The sequence below is a fragment of the Pseudonaja textilis genome, chromosome Z (genome assembly GCF_049901715.1).
Source record: "Pseudonaja textilis isolate UNSWEBS1 chromosome Z, rPseTex1.2, whole genome shotgun sequence".
Classification (NCBI taxonomy): Eukaryota; Metazoa; Chordata; class Lepidosauria; order Squamata; family Elapidae; genus Pseudonaja; species Pseudonaja textilis.
In genome coordinates, this window is record NC_142008.1 from 64,492,225 (window position 1) to 64,503,207 (window position 10,983).

Here is a 10,983-nt window from a genome sequence, read left to right on the forward strand (position 1 = left end):
TCTAGTCCTGCTATAACAATTTTAAAAGACTTTTTATAAGTAATATTCTTAATGAAAGTCAGGGTAGTCCAGATTTATAGTTGCAAATATAATAAATCTTTATTATAGCATTTAGCTGTTTAATTTTTAAAGTATTAGCCATGAGTTTGAAGTTCTAACTAAAGAACAATTCATATATTAGCCTGAACCCTAACCCTAATCTTTTCATCCTCATCTTTCTGTTTTCTGACACTTGGAAAAATCCTGCCCTGAATTGTCTGCCCTTGAAAGACAAGCTGACTAAGTATAATGCAATTTCCAATATTCCTATATTCATTCATTCATGCATTAATACATTAATTTGTTCCACAAATTAATTATTAATTTATCTTTCATTGTTATAAAGATTTCCTTGGCAATTGACTTGTAACAGTTGATTTTAATATATATCGTAAATTTAATGGAAGCCATGAGTAAGAATAGAACAAAGTATGTCAGTACTTTTATAAATTGGTTGAGAATTAATGTTAATTGAAGTTCTGTGTGAACATTTTGTATGCCCCAAGAACACATTACATCTGGATACTTTGGAATTCACTTGGACTGCCCAGGTGTTTCGCCCTTCATTTCCCAGTTGATTTTACACAGAAAGCGGCACTGAGTATCAGGGCTTTCTACCCTGAGACAGGATCATCATGGAAAGCAGTAATTTTGTTCTTTTCTGTTATGGCATGTGAGATAGTAAATACCATAAAAGAAGTCCAAAAATATTTTAGAATTCCTTCCAGTGGATATGATATTTAATATATCCACTCACCAAACCTAGTCTGCAAGTCCAGAGACAATCAACTGTATGATTTGCTTACATATCTGGCAGAGAATGCTATCATTCAGCAAATAGACAGAATGTCTTCGGGCCTGAAGCAGGATAGAATAAGCTATAGTTCATTTCAGCAAGTGATTAACTCCCATTTAAATCAACAAGAGTTGAAAGATATTAACTTGGGTGGAAATGTCCTGTTTGAATTGAATTCTATTGATTTTTTTGTGTCTCAGGTTCTCTGCTTGCCTAAGTCCCTCCCAGTTTGGAATAATTTAAAATGAAGTGATGCAGAAAATTATGTGCCTCTGTAGCTAAACAGTGACTCTTATAGCTTGCCAAGATTCAACAGTCAAGTTTTGCCATGACATGCTTGATGGACTAGAGATATATAAACTTTTAGTCCTTCGTATTTTTTCCTATAAAATAAATATTTTTCCTTGTTCCTAAATTTCTGTGGGCCAAATATATCTGTAGCAGCCATATTCCATTGTTATTCTTCAGATGTATTAATTAAACTATAGGCAAAGTCATTGGGAATTCTAGGAGTTGCAGTTCAAAGTGTATGGAAAGCAGAAGCATAGATATCGCAGGTCTGCTGGATGCAGGAGATTTGCAAGGTATGGTTAAAAAAAAAAAGAAAGTCAAGATGGTAATGCAAAAACAGACAGAATTTCAATCACCCATTGCAATTGCCATCTTAACTTCTTTGACCATATCCTTCATATCCCATTAGCTGGATGTTTAACAATGTAGTATGAGACCATTGTAATTTCTTTTCTATCATGAACCAAAGCACTGTGTGATTATGAGGACACCAAAAGGTGACACTTGACCAACAGCATCAAAATAGTTGATCAATCCTCTGCAACCAATTTAAATATATAGTAAAAACACTTACATTTTAAAAGACTTAAACACTAAGCTGATATTATTTTTTAGAAGTTTTATTGAACTAGTTTTGTTTTAATGATTTTTGCTTATCCTTTGTATTCTGATTTTGGTGATCTGGATCAGTTCTGTAGAAGGGATGTTACAAGCTATTTGTTGTTTAATAGATGTTACAATTATGAATGAAGAATTATTTAGGCTGAATCCAATTCAAAGTTAAATATAGAAATTTACATTTACTTTAATGATCTCTTATTTTCTTCTCTTGTATTCCCTTTATAATTTAATAAGAATACATTTTCATCCAGGTTGCAACTACCTTGCAGTTAAACTTTTATTTATTTATGGGGCAATTGTGTTTGGCAGATCAAATAAATGAGGGTTGTGTTTGAGAGACCAAACAAACCTCGGGGTTTTCTCTGGTTCCAATCAAATGCTGTTTCCACTGCAGTATCCTTAATTGTTGAAAGTTATATTGGTCTATGGCTATTGTAAATTCCCTGGTTTTTCTTTTTAAGTCTTCTATTTTACACTGCATTAAAATATTATTGGCAGAAGCAGCACGGATGAATAATTTTGAAAATATTGAGCAGGTACCAGAATATAAGAACTAAATAACAATCATTATTACACTTCTAATATCTATAACCAAAATCTCAACAATGAGGTTGTGTATTAACCAGGGGTGGGATTCAGTTTTTTTAACAACCAGTTCTCTGGGTGTGGCTTAGTTGGTGGGTGTGGCTTTGTGCTCATGTGACTGGGTGGGTATGGCCAACTTGACATCACTCATGTCAAGGGGCACTTCTCCTCGCCTAGCCTCTCATGACAGCGGGGATGCTGCAAGGGTCATAAGTGTGAAAAATGGTCATAAGTCACTTTTTTCAGTGCCATTGTAACTTTGAATGGTCACTAAATGAACTGTTGTAAGTCAAGGATTACCTGTATAAAAATACAAAAAGCTTCTTTGCTTGAAAAAAACTACCCTAAATACCAATCATTAGATTAAAAATACCTGCAAGCCAGAGTTACAAATCAGGCAGGGGGTCAGAGCACCTTGAGGAATGAAAATAGTTAAAATGCAGTGATAACTATCAATCAGCTACCTCTTGCTCATAAAGTGAAACCCTTTAACAGAGAGGTCATTTAAGCTTTTGAGAAAAAGCACATCCAGGAAAAGCAATCCTTAGATCCATTTGCACCACTTAAAGATACCAGCAGGTCTCACTCACCTCACAAGATATTCTAAGGAAATCATCCAGATTTAAGGAAAGGTCACATGCCCCCGAGAAAGTCCGTGAAAAAAATCAGTGCCAAGCTTGCATCCTGCCTCTTGGAAGTATACCCCAAAAGGACAGTGCCAGATAGTACTAAAGCAGTGAGGAAGACCCCCTCCCCAGATAGAAAAAGAAACCATGGAGCAGAAAAAAATTCAAACACAATGCAAATAATTAAATCACAATAGTAGCTGTTGCTTGTTGAAGCTGAATAGGGAAAATTATCCCATCAATAAACACAGGATTAAATGTCACCAAGCCCAGAATTAACCTTCATCAAAAACCAGTTTTAGACCAAAACTCAGAAAGGATATGTAAACTCATGTTTGAATGTCAATCTTTCTAGCTAGCCAAGAAGCCTGGCTGAATGTCACTCATCTTGGTTCCCTGTCACTAAAAGCTCTGCTTCATTATTCAATTATTTCTTCAAAGGGCTGATTATCCAGGGAAGTATTTCCTCCTAACAGCAGTGTAAAAATCTTAAAATAGGTGTTGATAGAATTACCTGAGAACGCCCTTTCTGTATATGCTGCAAGAGAGTCCAGGAATGGGATATGACTTCTCCTACTGATGTCATAGAGCTGAGTCTGCCCCTGTAAAACTATTAACCTTGGCTGCTCGCCATCTTTTAGGCAAAGATTCTTGACAGACATAATGTATCTCTGGAAGATAAACAAATAAACAACAACAAAACAACCCCCCCCCAGATGAACTAGGGTGGGGCTGGACTCTCTTGCAGGGTATATAGAAAGGGCATTCTCAGGTAATTCTACCAACACCCATTCTCATACATGCTGCTAAGAGAGTCCAGGAATGGGACATACCAAAGCCCGCATGCCCATCGGAGGGTCGTTTGAAGCAAACGAGTCCAACATATAGTGATGTATAAACGGTGATGGAGATGCCCAGGTAGTAGCCCTGAAAATCTCCTCCAGCGAAGCTTGAGAAGACCAGGAAGCCGAAGTAGCCGCACTCCTAATGGAGTGAGCTGTGATGTTCATAGGAACTGGCAGGGACAAAGCTTGGTATGCCTTGGAGATGCAAGTCCAAATCCACCTCCCAATCATAGTAGGAGCCATTTTGGTCCCCAATGAGGTGGGATGAAATGACACAAATATGGCCTCCAATCTCTGAAACTCAGCCATCCTCTTGATGTAGATCTTGAGGGCCTGCCTTACATCCAACTTATGCCACCTGTGCTCCAACTCATGTTGTGGTCTGAGGCAGAAATTTGGCAAAACAACCTCTTGCACCTGGTGAAACCAGGAGTTTATCTTAGGAACAAATGTGAGATCTAACCTCAATACCATCCTGTTCTCATGGAACACACAAAGATCCTGTCTAATGGAGAGGGCCACTAACTCCAATACCCTCCTGGCTGAAATGATGGCCACCAAAAACACCATGAGTTGGAGAGACACTGATTTAAGGGGCTCAAAGGGAGGACCCATAAGGGCATGTAGAACTTTAGGGAGATCCCACATGGGAAATCTGTGAACCACAGGAGGATGGTTAGCTGCCCCCCATAGAAACCTGCATATAGAGGGATGATGAGATAAGGAATCAAAATCCTCCCAGGACAAAACAGAGGAAAGAGCCACCACTTGGCAGTGAAGAGTATTAGGAGTGAGGCCTTTATTGAGCCTGTCCTGGAAAAACATTAACACCTCCGCAACAGATGCTGAGGAAGGCACAATTGCCGACTTAGCTGCCCAGGAACAGAAGACTTTCCAGGTAGTATTGTAGATGTGCGAGGTGGAAGGCTTGCAGGAGGCCTGAATGGTGTTGATCAGCAACACCATTCAGCAAAATTGGCCTCTCTCATAGATTGCCACTCAAGTGCCAAGTGGCTAACTGGAACCACTGATGGTCCAGGTGGATCAAGGGCCCCTGCTGCAAGGAGATTCTGTTGTCCGGGATCCTCCTTGACCAAGCTACAGATAGATTCACCAGATCTGCAAACTAGGGTCTCCTGGCCCAATGGGTGGTCAGGAGGATCAACTCTGCCTTCTCCTCCAACAACTTCTGGATTATAGTTAGAATTACTGGAACAGGGGAAAAGGCATAAAGGAGACCTGGAGGCCAGCAACTCTGAAGTGCGTTGGTCCCTTCCGCTCCCTGGGTCGAAAACCTGGTGAAGAATCTGCTTACCTGAGCATTGAGGGGAGTGGCGAAGAGGTCCACAGCCAGGGTACCGAACCTGTGGGACAAATCCAGAAACAATGAAGGATGGAGGCTTCATTCCAAATGATCTACCTGGGACTGACTCAACCAGTCTGCCTGTACATTGTCGACCCCGATATGTGATCCACCCTGATGGACAGAAGATGTCTCTCTGTCCATCTCCTCAGGAGTTCTGCCTCCCTCATGAGGGCCCTGGAACTGGTCCCCCCCATCTGTTGATATGGGCCTTTGCGGCCACATAGTCCATCATGACTAGAATGTGGTGACTCACCACCCTGTGTTGGAAATGCTTCAGGGCCAAGAAGACGGCCCTGAGTTCGAGCCAATTTATGGGGCAGGCTCTGTCTCCCTGAGACCAGCTGCCTTGAGCTATCTTGCCCTCTAGATGGGCTCCCCAGCTTTGAAGACTGGTGCAGGAAGTGAGCAGGACCCTGTCCAGCTCCTTGAAGGGGAGGCCCTGCCAAACTGTCTGGGATTGCCACTACCTGAAGGAACGAAGGACCTGTGGTGGAACTGGCACTCTGATGGATGAGTGGCTGGTGCCTGCCCATTGAAATGGCAGCAGGAAGCACTGGAGCACACGGGCATGAAGGCAGGCCCATGGGAACATGCCAATGCAGGAGATCATCTTCCCCAGGAGCTGAGACAGGAAAGACAAGGGCATGGTGCACTGGTATCAGATCTGGAGAACAAGGGTGTTGAGGCTTTCTCCGCAGTCTGAGGAGAGAAAAACTTGGCAGCGGGAAGTATTGATGATCACCCAGAGATACAACAGCCGGGTTGTAGGGGAGGGGTGGCTTTTCTTCAGGTTGATCGAGAAGCTGTGGTTGCACGGGCACTGCAGCATGATGCAAAGGTCTCAATGGGCCAATCCAACCGACTGCGATTGGATCAGCACTGGATCCTCACAGGAATAAACCTCAGTGAAACCGCTAGAGCTGCCAGCACCTTTGTAAAGATCCTGGGTGCCGATGAAAGACCAAAGGGAAGGGCCTGGTACTGGAAATGGACAACAGTGGTAACAGAAATGGAGAAACTGGCGGGGATGAGGCCAGATAGGAATATGGAGGTAAGCCTCTGTGAGATCAGTGGAGGAAAGGAGATTGCCCTCTTGAATGCTCTCTAGAATGGAATGCAGATTTTGCATTTTAAAGCACCTGTATGGAATAAATTTGTTTAGGAATTTTAGGTCAAGGATGGCCCTCTACCCCCCAGAGGCCTTCGGGATCATGAAGAGGCAAGAGTAGAAATCCAGTCCTCGTTGTTCCATCAGAACTGGCTCAATGGCCCAAATTTTGACCAGATGTTGAATGGCCAATTCCACAAGGGCCCATCTAGAGCTGTCCCTTGACATAGGGCATAGAATGAAAAATTGTGGGGGTGGAGATAGAAATTCAAGCTGTAGGCCAAACCTCACTGTTTTAAGTACCCAGGTGTCTGATGTTGACTTCTCCCATCTAGAGATGAAAAGGGCCAAGTGGCCTCTGATGGGGGGGGGGGCAATAGGGTCTTTACTTTGCGCATCGGAATGACCGACCTCCTCCCCCTTGAAAGGGCCGTTTACCAGGTGCCTGTTGTTGTCTGCCTGAAGCCTCAGGACATTGTTCTTGGCATTGCGGGATAAATCTCCGGCCTCTGGAGAATCGCATTGTGGATTCAGACCTGAAGGATGGAGACTGATAGTATAGACTAGGATGATTCCAATCTCTTTCCTGTCATAGAGAGAATCTTATGCTTATCCTTGGTTTCAACCAAGTAAGGCTCCAGTGCGTTGCTGAACAGCTTATCTCCAGAGCAGGGGGCCGGCGCCAACTTCCATTTACGACACGCATCTGACTGCCAATTCTGCAGCCAAAGGAGCCATCTGGCCACTACAGAGGAAGCCTGGAGGCAAACTTGGCAAAGTTCAAGGTTGTACCTGCCATAAATTCCACAGCTGCAATTATCTTGTTAAGATCCTGGTGCACCCTGAAATCAATGGCTGGGAGCCTCTCTTGTAGTTGCTGGAGCCAGTGTAATGAAGATCTCATGAAAAATGAGGCTGCTGTAGATGCCCTGATAGTCCAAGCAGCAGCCTGGTAGGTGCGCTTGAGGGTTTGATCAGATCTCCTATCTTCTGCCTTCAGCACATCCTCAGGTTCAGTGGGCATGCCCGATGAGGAGAACAAGGCAACCACTGGGGCATCAACTGAAGGTACAATCAGGGCATTGGCTAAGGCAGGGCCCACATTGGAAAAATGCCTATCATGCGAAGAAGGCCGTGGACCAAACCCAGGGGAGGCACCCTGTTCCTTAATTAAATCAAGGAATATAGTGAAGGAAGGGAGAATTTTTGTGTGAACTATTGGTTTGGTGAACAGAGAATCACTGTGGCCTGGAGGGGCCATCTGAGGTTCTGGGGCCACTTCCTCTGGTGTCAATTGCGCCATAACCAAGGCTTTGTGCAAGAGAGGTTTGAAGAGAGAAAGTTTGAAAACCCCAGTAGAGGAAGGTTGATCAGCTCTGAACTCTTCCTCCTCAGACATATTGTGATCCACTATTTCACCATCCTCCTCCTCAGAGTGTGAGGAATGACTGTGATCAGAAGGATTAGTATAATCTCCTTCCTCCTCTTCCCCCCCAATCTGAATGAGCTGGTTGCTGACTAGGGTAACTTCTATAAGATGAAGAGACCCCCTGGGATAAGAAAGAAAACAAGGACTGCCCCCCCTTGAGGGCAAAATAGTTGATTATATCCCTCAGGTATGCCCTGTCTGATGGCAACAGCCACCATATCCTTGATATCTTCAAGCCTGTGCCCTGAGGGAGGGTCTGGTGGGTGAATTCCAGCAGCTGTGGAAGTATTTGTAGCTTCAGGACTAGGCCTGTGACTCCTTGGACTAAGTGACCTATGGGAAAAGATGGACCTGGGCCCCAGGCTGCTTGTCTGGAAGAAGGGCCTATCCTACTCAAATCCTGTGGCATAAGCTCCTCCTCCACCCTCTCAGGAGACCAAGCTAAAAGGTGACTAGCAGAGGTGGGAGCCATTTCTCCCCCTCTTGCAGACATATCAGGCAGTTCCCCAGTTTGGGAGGCCTGTTGCATCTGATCTCTCATCTGTGCCAAGGTCTTCTCAAACTGCTTTTCTAAAGCAGAATGTCTTCTCTTCTCAGCCCTAAGCTCTGATTTGGAAGTCTTTTTTGGAGCTAGGGCTTTGGCCTTGAACTTAGCAGCCATTTCTCTGTTAGTAGAATGTCCCTTCTGTCTTCTCTTTTTTCTAGCAGGGGCTTGAGAATTGAGAGGTTCTTCTGGCCCTTTAGAGCCTGCCTGTGTGGCTTCCATTTCTATCATGCAAACAGGGCAGGCACAAGAGGCGCTGTGAGTTTCCCCATGTTAAGTGCAGCCTGTAGCAAGGGCCAAATGAGCCTTAAAGCTGTGAGGCCCGATCCACAAACCTTTCCTGAAGAGACAAGGTGGCCACCCGGTCTCCCAAAATGGCCGCCTACCATGTGCGGCAGCCCAGAAACAGTCTTGTCACCTTCCCAGTTCAATAAGGAAGGTGACAGCTTGCAGGCCCCAAGCTACCTTGCACTGGCTGAAACAGCTGCGAAGCAGCGATAACAAACCCTGGATTCAGCTGTAAAGTGGGGAGATAAGCAGCAGCGCAGCAACACGATCCGACTTTCGGGCTGTGTGGGAGACTCTTTAGAATGTTCCCTGTAGTCACAGCCCCTTAATGAAGCAGCGCCAAAGCCTTGATGCCACCTGAGGTCAGGTTCCCGGCCTCCTGAAGCTTTGCTCAAACCGGAGTCCCAGGAGCAGCAGCAAACCACGAAGGCAAAGAAAACACTCCTTCAAACACTTTAAAACTCTTTCCAACTCATTTTAAGCTCAGACAATCTTCCAGAGACAAAGCTCTAAGTCAAGAGCTGAGTCAAAAAGATGATGAGCAGCCAAGGCTGATTGTTTTCATGGTGGCAGACTCAGCTCTATCACATCAGTAGGAGGAGTGATATCCCATTCCTGGCAGTGTGTATGAGAATAACCCTTCCCCTTTAAGAAAGTCAAGCCTCAGAAGCTCCAGAGACAGGAAGTCTAGGCGTACTGGCAAGAATGTAATAAGGATGAAAAAAAACAAAAGGAGATTGCTTCTAACTACCGGTTCTTCGAACTGCTTAGAAAGTTAATAAGGGGTTCTATAGAACTGGACAGAGCCAGTAGAATCCTACCCCTGGGAAATAGAACAAGTCAAGTAGTACTTTTATTCTACCGTTTACTTGTCAGTAATGCTTGATATGTGGGTCTCAGGAAGCAGGCCACTGTGATCTGGCTGGAGATCAGTATCCACCCCATAGAACTGGCAGAATAGGAGATTGTTATGATTCAGAAAGGTCTGATCTTTCACCTGACTTCTTGGTGAGGTTGACTCTGGCTACTTATTGAACACTAGTCAAAAGAGAAGGTTCTCCCTCTGCTTTCATTATAGTTAGGGAACTAGTAACAGGGGTGGGATTCTACCACTCTGTACCTATTCAGTAGAACTGGTTTTTAACATGCTAAGCAATTCAGAGAACCAGTTGTTAGAAGAAATTTCTGGCCTAATCCTGTAAGGAAGGCAGGAAGGAAACATTCTGGTGTTCCTTACAGAAACTGCCTCTCTGTTAACCCTTATTACATTCTTGGCAGGACTAGACTTCCTATCTCAGGAACTTCTCTGAAGTTTTTTCCCCCTCCTTTGCTGGTACTTTGCTTGTGTGGAGTGACCATTCGAAGTTACAATGGCACTGAAAAAAATGACTTATGACCATTTTTCACACTTACAACTGTTGCAGCATCCCCACAGTCATGAGAGGCCAGGCGAGGAGATGCATGCATCAATGTGAGTGATGTTGAGTTGACCACGCCCAGCCAATAACATGACCACCAAGTCACGTCCACCCAGTCACATGACCATCAAGCCACACCCACCAACTAAGCCATGCCCACATAACCAGTTGTTAAAAAAATTGAATCCCACCCCTGACTGGTAACCCCCAAAATACAAACATGTCCTGTAACTACTCTTAAAAATAAGCAGTGCATTTGCTCATTTAAATGCTCATGACTTGTACTTGCATTCTAATGGGTCTTCCACAGCATAATTGCTTCTGTGTTATGTTGCAATACACAATAGCATCAGACCGGACATAAGGAAGATTTAGCTTAATTCTCCATTTAGGCAGGGAAGATAACCTTCTTTAGAGAATGTTCCAATAAACCTTGAGTTAGTTATTGAAATATTACCCAATATTGAGTGAGTCTTCCTTGATTGGGTGATTGTGGGTGCAATATTGAGTGAATCTTCCTTGATAAGGTAATTGTGGGTACAAATTAGTGGGAAAAACTTCACACAAATGTGTAAAGTTCTTGCAACAAGGATAAAGGTACAGAATATAAAGAATACATTATTATTAGGAGTGACATTATTAAGAGTACATTATTATTAGACATTCCTAACAACATCAAGGCATATCTACCTACAGCCTTTAAGAAGAATATTTTTCACTTCAACTAAATCCTCTAACAATAGTGAGATTTGACAGCAAATCTCACTATGACACTGAGCCAACTATGCTCAACAAATTCACTACCAAATTAAATTGTATAAATTAAAAAGAACAGCCTTTCTACACACACCCAGGCCAATCCCTTTTGCCCCTCCCCATTGTAGGGCTTTGGAGTAGGATCAGTTCTTATGTACCCGTGGGGAAAAAAATCTGCTGGACTCTTATTATCAGGACCCCTACTATATATTAAAAGGTATTTCAAGATCTTGTCTTCATTCTCAAATAAACCAATAGCTTGAGCATTTGA

The 10,983-nt window shown here is 43.5% G+C and overlaps 1 protein-coding gene across 1 annotated transcript in view; it reads left to right on the plus strand.

Annotated features, from left to right (window-relative positions):
- The window catches only part of BMPER (BMP binding endothelial regulator), a 534,092-nt gene that overhangs the window by 284,660 nt on the left and 238,449 nt on the right, over positions 1 to 10,983 (plus strand). The gene's annotated exons all lie outside the window — the stretch shown is intronic.